The following is a 9,060-nucleotide window of genomic DNA, read 5'->3' as shown; positions in this document are numbered from 1 at the left end:
GTACGCCATATAATAAATCGTATAAATATTAAGGGAGACCGAGAGAGGGAGAGAGAAATTCCCCAAAAAAAAAGGAGAGAGAGAGAGGGTTCTGACGCAACACAGTCGTATTACTTTTATAATAGCTTTGAAAATCCTAAACCTTCATGACCTTGCTCCAAATTTTAAAAAAATTATAGAGCTGGACTTTTATCCTATAAATCATAGTATGTTAAGTTAAATTTCATTTGAGATAATTTTTTTTATTATTTTATTTTTTGAATTATAATCATAATTTTTATTTGATCATAATTTTAAAAAAAATTATTTTCTTTATACCAACTTCACAATCACATTTATAAAAAATTACAGTCATTTCAAATATAACTTAATGTGCTTGAAAAATATCTAATATTTATGTGCTATCTCATAAATAAAATTTTAAATTTTTGCTCTGTATAATTCCTAATATGACTTTTTTTTTATGAAGAAGAGAGAATATTTTGATTTTATATAAGAAATGAATGCAATAATTCTTATTCATCAAATTAAAATGAAATATGAAGTGATGATAAAATAAAATAATCATTAATTGGGTAAAATATTTATACAAATTTTCATGTGTTTTTTTTTTTTTTTTGCTTCCCATATTTGAATTAAATTTTTCTATTTTTCAAATAAAACACATAATTAATTGGGTATAACCCCCTAATAAATACTATAATGATTTTATTTTAAACATTACAAAAATTCCATTATACTATACAAAATATAAACTCGCAAACCAAAAATATTATATATTTATTAAAGTAATAAGTTTTTATCCTGTTCTTTAAATATTTCAAAAATAAGCAAATTCAAATTAAAACTCCCTCCAGAATTTAAAAAAACTGTAGCCCATGCATTGATTAAAGATGATTATTATATTTTAAATTCACATATTCTAATTACACATTTTAATATAAAAATATTTTTTTATTACAAAATCCCACGAGTGGATGCTTACGTCTATTTATTGTAGATCTATCTGTGTACAAACAGAATATCGGAGCTAAAAAAATCAGAAATACACGAAATTCTTCCTACGGATTATGGAGATGAAAATCTATCAGTACAAAAATAGTAAATGAAATAAGAACCAGCTCAGCTCGCATGAACTAAGCAGATAATAATAATCAAATACAATACAGAATGACTTGGAAACAAAAGTAATTCATTATTGTGCCATAACTCCTTCCAGCAGCAATTTGCTTGCATTTGTCTTTGCCTGACAGCATAATACACGTGAGCCCACCCTATGCTATGCTACATCTGTCTTCTCTCAACCTAGCTCATTATATTTATTCACTGTATATCTTACTGCTACGATATAGTTGATTAAAATAGAAAAATTATTACACGCAGCCTTCGAATTCGTTCTAATTCATCCGGAGATCAATAAAAATATGTCGTGTCGTATAAAAGTATCAAGATTAATAATTAGACGGGAGAATCGTTCGGTATCCGCACAGAACAATAGCTCATTAAAATATGTATAGACTGACTGCAGGCAAATTTTTTAAAAAGAAAGAGCTATTGTGCTTCCTATATGAACTCATATATGGCTTTGATTGATTTTAGCCATTCTGTTTAAGAGAGTGATCAGAGATGGATAGTGCCAATTGCTTGTGTGCGGCTGATTCTAATTCCATTTTAGAGCATCTTTTCTGCAGTTTTCTGCTTGTTTGGATGCTAACGTTCACTAATTTCCAAGAAAACAGAGTTGGGAATTAGATGGGATATAGCACATATCTCTTCGTGGTTCATAAATAGATGTAATGGCGATAAAATATTGTTGGAGGTGTTTAATGGTGAATGGAACTGAACAAATTCTGCTCAGCTTGAAAATATAAGTTTATAGAAATTCTACTGAGTTTGATTAGACATTGACTTTGGTTTAGAGAACAGCTTAGAAATCTAAAGAACTCTAATGTTTTGCTTGGCATTCAAAATTTTATGATTATCGCCACCCACCAGCATCGATAACAAGTCAGATGTTGTACATCGTGTTCATCACTTGTCATCTTTTGCACATTGATTTATGCCATCACCAATAAGACCTCAATCACTATTAAAAAATATGGTTTTTCGCAGCACTTGTTTGGGGCAATTTGAACCACCGTCAGAATAAGGTATTTGCAGTTGTTTTGACCGCTGTTATATTCGAAACCCTAGCTCTTATGCCGGTTCGACGCTAGCTTTTTGATCAATCCCATTTCTCTTGCTTTCGCCAGGATAAGTCAAATTTTGTGTTGCGATAATCCTATTTTTTGATAGTGTATGCACCATTATTGACACAAACTCCAGTTTCAAACTTCAACATCAACATCATATTAGAATTCTTAGTCTCTGGTCTCCTCTCCCGAAGAAAAATAGTTTGTAGTTCATTACAAATTCTGGATTGTTCTGTTGGGTATGTGAATTTCGAGTGGTGTTTTCCAGCTAGAAAACATTTTCCCACTATTCTTAAGTGCTTAATTGCTTATGGCAGGAGAAAATAGCTAAATTTCTCAATTTTACTTTCTGTCATGACTTGATAATCTCAACTGGTTGATTATATAACAAATATTTATGCGAGGCTGAATTTCTCGTGGAAATCAAGATTTATTTTTATTTCTGATTAGGTTTATAGTTTAATTTCGCAAAATTAAAATAAAAATAAATGTAGAAAGGAAGAAAAAAATTAGATCAGAATATCATGTGGCAAGTTTAATCAAAATGTATTTTATAATTATTAAATTTATTTTAAAATGAGTGCAATATAATTTAGTTTTGGGTTAAGTTAACCTATGCAAATAAATCATTTGGAGTTAGAAAAATATATTTTGCAAATTTAGGAAATTTCCTAGGCTCATTAATTTGCTTGATATTACTAGAATTATTATTGATTTTAAACTCTACAAAGTACAATAAGGTAATGTTTTATTTTTAAATGCAAAGTAAATAAAAAAATAAATTTTCTAAATAATAATTTTATCTACAAACCACTAAATGATCTCATAGTGATAAGGATCTCAAGAATTCATATTTAATATGTTTTGGTTTTTGATGGTTTTAATTTAATTAAAGTGTGTAGTCATCTAATTAAAGAACCAAAATTTTTAATTATATTTCAAATCCTTAATTTGGGCTCGTTCGAAATCAAATCAAATTACTTTTTGTATCAATTAGGTTGCTTTATCAAGATATTCATTTTAGCAATAAGTTATTGAAATTAAAATTTGAATTATCTGAAATTTAATTTCAAATTTTTTCAATTTAAATTTACATCAAAATTTATGTCAAATTAAATATTTTTTTGACAAAGTATCTGTTAGGATCTTGAATGAGGAAGTGGATTCTTACATGAGAGAGAGAGAGAGAGAGAGAGAGAGAGGCCAAGAATAGGAGCTAAATCTTATTTCTTGGCTCGCACCTCTCAAAGCCTGTTACAACCTCTTTATAAAGAGGAATAAGACTACTATAAAACATGTTCCTAAGAAATAATTTAACCTAAAACTAGACCAATACCTAACAATCTCCTTTTTGGTCTGACTTTATAAAATAAGAAAAGATCTGTTTTCACAAAGAATGGTCCCATCAGTCTTCCCCCTCAATTACCTCTATCGGACGATTAACAACTTTCTCAAGAATTGCTCCGCCATCTTTTCGAGTCTCTTGATGCCCAATCCCTAGCGCAGCTCCACGTGCTCTCTGACTTGCTTGAAATCTTGAATCCAAGAAACAGTTCACTTGCACGCGCATGTCTCGATTCAATCAGCTCTCTGGATTACACATCTACGCCCTTGCGTACAACCCACCTGCGCCCTGCATGCATCCCCCGTGCCCTATGCAGCGAATGTGCACGAAAACCTTGAGCCTTGAGCCTTGCCCGTGTATGCTCGCGCCTCTGGCCCGCTCGAGCATTCTCCCACGCGAACACCCGCTTGATTAATGCCCGTGATATCTCTTGAGATTGCTCAGTCCAGGCCCATGATAGCCCGTCCGAAGCACCAACAAGTGATCACACTAGCCCTAGTTTGCAAGCTCAGCACTTGCGTGTCCACCCCACACATATATGACTGCTTTCCCATGAACTCGTGCCCCGCACGCCCTGCACAGTCTTCTGAACTCCAACACAAGCTCCAACTCTAATCCCTGCACACTCTTTCGATCCAAAGCCGCACTTCCCTTATGATCAAGCCACTTCCACCCGATTGAACCCTTCTCCCGCTTCAACCCAACCCGTGCAACTTCCACCTGCACCTTGCTTCCATACGAATGTCACCGCAAGCCCGACCGACTCCTCTCTTTCTTTCTTTGGACAAGAACATTCATCCACCTCCACCTAGCGTTGATACCACTTGTCAGTATCTTGAATGAAGAAGAAGATTCTTGGATGAGAGAGAGAGAGAGAGGCAAGGAAAAGAAGAGAGTAGGAACTAAATCTCTTATTTCACCTCTCAAAGTTTAATACAACCTCTTTATAAAAAGGAATAAAACTACTAGATAACATATTCCTAAGAAACAATCTAACTTAAAACTGTACCAATAACTAATAGTATCACTATTAATATCCACATGAAGCCACATTTATCTTCATATTGCATGGTTGAAATTAAATTTTCGTTTTTTTTTTTCTTAGATTACATTTATTTGTCGATAGTCCTGAATCTGTTTGAGTACAGTTGCTTAGCATTAGTAAGCTAATAAAAGTGATGGACATGGCGGTCAACTTTCACATGAAAGCATCTAACATCTGAGCCCTTTCAACTGACCATTTTCTTAATTAGTTTAAAAACCCTGATTGGCTATATCCCAATAATAAATTCCCCATTACTCTCGCCAAGGATATGATACTTAAAAGCAGTTATATGCTTATATATATGAAGATGCTCAAGTGGAAGAGACAGAATTCTAAACGAGTATATATATGAAAATGTTAGAGTTGCTCCAATGAAAGATAAGATTAAAGAGAGTCAGCTTAAATGATTTGATCACATAAAATATCAGCCATCTGTTCAGGAGTAGTCATATTAGATCCGATTTATGTTAAGAAAGTTAGAGGTAGACCTAAAAAGACTTGGGTATTGTTTGGCTGGCTAAAAAAGGAATGCGGTATAAAAAGAAATATGGGTGGTTGTGAGTGGCGGCTGTCAAGCAATTTTTGCTTGTGGTGTAAATATTTTCACACAAAATTGAGCGAGTTTAATTTAGTTTAAAAAAAAAAACTAAAATAATTTACACTATATTTACTTTACTTTGCAGTTATTTTTCATTCAATCAAACATCAATATTTTCAAAATCTCTGCGTTTGAAATGCTTTACAATTTACACCCATCTTATTTCCAACTAAAGAACCCCTTAGTACTAATACTAAAAAAAACTTTTTTTTATTAGATTTAAATGAGTATTTGACTAGAAAAAAGAATTAAAATAAAACTGACCCCACATAATACGTTAAAGACTTCTTTTTGTTGTTCTTTTGAATTATCTAACTTTCTTATACGAAGAAAATGTCCTACTTTATAAGAGGATGGTCTCTAAGAGACTTTTGATGCAAACGGGAATTTTAATTTGAAGGTGTCTTTGCCCTTTAGAAAAGCAAAACTAAGCATGCGAAGCTTTCTCCCGACCTTATCTGTCTCTTTTCTAATCTTCTTTACTAAGCATAATTAAATAACAAATAGGAAGCAATGTGAAGATGGAGCTAAGGAAAAAAGTGTTCATAAACTCTTAATTATCTTTTAATGGAACAGCCTTTGTTGAGATGGTCAAGTCGTCGAGTCAATAATTAAGATTAATTATTCTCAAAGTGTAGACATAGCTGAATATTCTCTCTACACTGAGAGACCAGGCGAAGTCTTGCAAGGTTCGTTTTTATAAGGAATCAGGCTTGATGAAAGCTTACAAAATATATATGATAAAGATTTTGTTTGGGATAATTTTTTTTTTTTCTTTAAAACATCCAATATATTAGATAATAAAAGAGATTACAACAACAACAGTAATGAAACACAATAAGAGCAGAAAACAACAACTAAAAAATACAAAAACAATAAAAGGAGAAACAACTCCAAAGAGAAGGCTCAGTTAAAGGCCGAGGCTCCCAGCATCCCTGAAGTCGCACCAGGACCATCCAATTAGGTGATTAAAGCGTACTGAACGAACCAATGAGGATCACACCCAAGGTTGCCACTAGCTAGACGACGAGGACATGAGCCCCAGCCACATCATAGCCCCGCAAACCTCCAACCAATCGAATCCGATAAAAAAGCAATCCGAAACAGCAAAAGCAAAACTCAAACAAGACACATAATTATCTTCTTCTACCACCTCTACCACGAAATTTCCACAAGGAGCAACATTGAGAGGACGACTGCGAACCATTTTAAATTCATTGCCAGGATCCGAACCACCGTGAATATTTGAGTATGAATCGGAATCAGATTCATATTCAGATGAATAGTGCAACCAATCACCATGAGACCTAACATCCAATCCAGAATTCCCTCCTACTTGGCACATAAGAGCTTGGTGGGCCATCAAGTTCACAGGAACATTAATAAAATTTTGAGAATTAACCAGCATTCCTTGCACATCCGAATTAACCACCCGATCACACACCTCATTAGGAACCACAGGCAACTCCAAATTTTGCAATCGTTCACGATCCACCAAACCAGACGATTCAACGTTACCAGAATCATTTAGCCTCACTACAGGAATAGCCTCAACAATAACACCCAAATTAGGCTCGGGATCCAAATATATGAACCAAAACAGGAGAAACCACACCAGGTTCAGGCACCAGAACAGTGGCCGAACAACACCGATCACGGCATTAAGCAAATCCTCACAATTAACATCCATCAACGAAACAGAAACCCCCCTAAGCAGCAAGGGAAAAGATGGTGAATCAACAACGGGTAAAACCTCGGGAACAAATACAGCATTAACATTCTCACACTCCAAAACAGTATGAGCAGTAACATTATCAGCATTATCAACACCTAAATTAGCATTAGGGGGGGAGAAGAGTTCTGAATCACAGGCGCAGCAGGACGACAATTTCCTTGAGAGTGGCCAATACATTTACAAACAGCACAGAAATGAGGAAAATCATCAAAAACCACCTCTTGAGTATAACCTAAAGATTCCAAACCTAACCAAACTTGTTTAGGGTAGGATTTAGTTATATTTAGCTCTACTAAAACACGAGCAATGGATGGACGGGAACCAACAGCAGTTGCTTCATCAATTTTTAGGGGCTTGCCAAATAAACCGCCAAGTCCAAAAAGAATTCGTGGAGAAAAGAAATGAGGACGAAGACGAGGAAACGAAATCCAGATCGGTATAACCGACGACTCAATACCGATATCCAACGTAGGTGACCACTTCGTTAATTTCATATAGCAATTAAATACAATTTTCTTCCTGAATGTTTGAAATTGTTCACATCGTTTAATTATAGCTTCGTTGGGGACAATTTTCTTCTTGCTTTCTAAATAGTTTTATAGAACAAAAGTTTCTTTATAAAGCTGTTTTAAAAAGTAGTACGACAACTATCCCAAACGAAACTTATGTCTCTTCTCTTCATAATTTTCGAGTTTTAGTCAAAGTAAGAATAACCTAATTGTCTATATATTTCAATTAATGTCTATTTTTATATAGGTCTTTTCTGTTTAGAACGTATTAGAGTCCATTCAATGCATGTTATTAATATAAAATGAAAGAGCTAAATTTTGACCACTCTCTCTCTCTCTCTCTTCCAAAATATTTGGAATTGTGAGCATCTTCTTGGTGTGGTGTCTCCTCCTTTCTATGATTTTTTGAGTTTTAGATAAATTAGAAATTACATACCCCTCTATATATATTTCCTTTAATTCTTTTTTATGCAATTTTTTTGAAACTTTAGTTCATATAAGAATCCATTCAATGCATTTTATCATTTCAAAATAGATGTTTTCTCGTGTATTCTAATTTAGGCATCGTTTGGGGCAACTTTCTTGTCGCTTTCTAAAATAACTTTTTAATATATAAATTTTTAATTTAAAAATTTATGCTAAAAACCTGTTTTAAAAAACAATAAAAAAACTATCTCAAACGAAACTCTAATTACATGCTACTCTTAATAATCAAAATTAATGTGTCGAGGTGTTCACTAATAGCTACTCTTGCATGCTTTGGGAAGATCATGAAATATTGTTGTTAATAATATTATATCAGCCAATCTATGACAGAAATTCTAGTCAATGATTTTTTTTTTTAATTCATAAAATTATTCTAAAAATACTAGTCTAATTAGGACCTTTTGGAGCATATTAAAATACTACAGAGTTTACTGTCAAATAAACACAATTATGTTTGTATATTTATTGGTATACTAATCAAATATTTTTTCTGTGATGATTAACTGTGTAACTACACTTAGGCTTCATTTAGGACGGCTTTATTACTACTTAAATCAACTATTTAACAACTTTTAATATAAAAATTAAAATTTTTATACTAAAAAACTGTTTTAAGAAACCATAAGAAAGCTATCCCAAACAAAACCTTAGATTTTATTTAGAACTTCTTACTATTTTATTTTTCAAATCACAATCATATTTTTTATTTGAACACTTTTATTATTTTCAATAATATTTTTATACTGGAAGGTTATTTTCTACAACTTTTTAAAAAAATTGCTTTCTCTACAGCCGCATTACAATCACATTTATAAAAAACTACAATCATCCTACTGGATCATTAATTAAAATATTTTTTCTTTCCCTTCTTTGAAATCAAAATTTAATATAGCATAGATGGGTTTCTAATTCTTGCATGGAAAAAAAGTAAATGCATTCATCATGTTAGTTTTTTTTTTCTCGGAACTGGACCTTTTTAAAAAAATAAATAAATAAATAATCAAGTCTGATAACCTAATGGCGTTTGGCGCAAAATGTTAGTCATTAAAAAAGAAACATAAAACTAGGTTATAGTTGTAGAGAGAAGGATGCTCAGGTGGAAGAGTGATGATATTACACTTGGAGATAAAATATGACATGAGTATATCCA

Source organism: Dendrobium catenatum, unplaced genomic scaffold (assembly GCF_001605985.2).
Source record: "Dendrobium catenatum unplaced genomic scaffold, ASM160598v2 fragScaff_scaffold_167, whole genome shotgun sequence".
Taxonomy (NCBI): Eukaryota; Viridiplantae; Streptophyta; class Magnoliopsida; order Asparagales; family Orchidaceae; genus Dendrobium; species Dendrobium catenatum.
Note: the sequence above shows the minus strand (reverse complement) of the source record.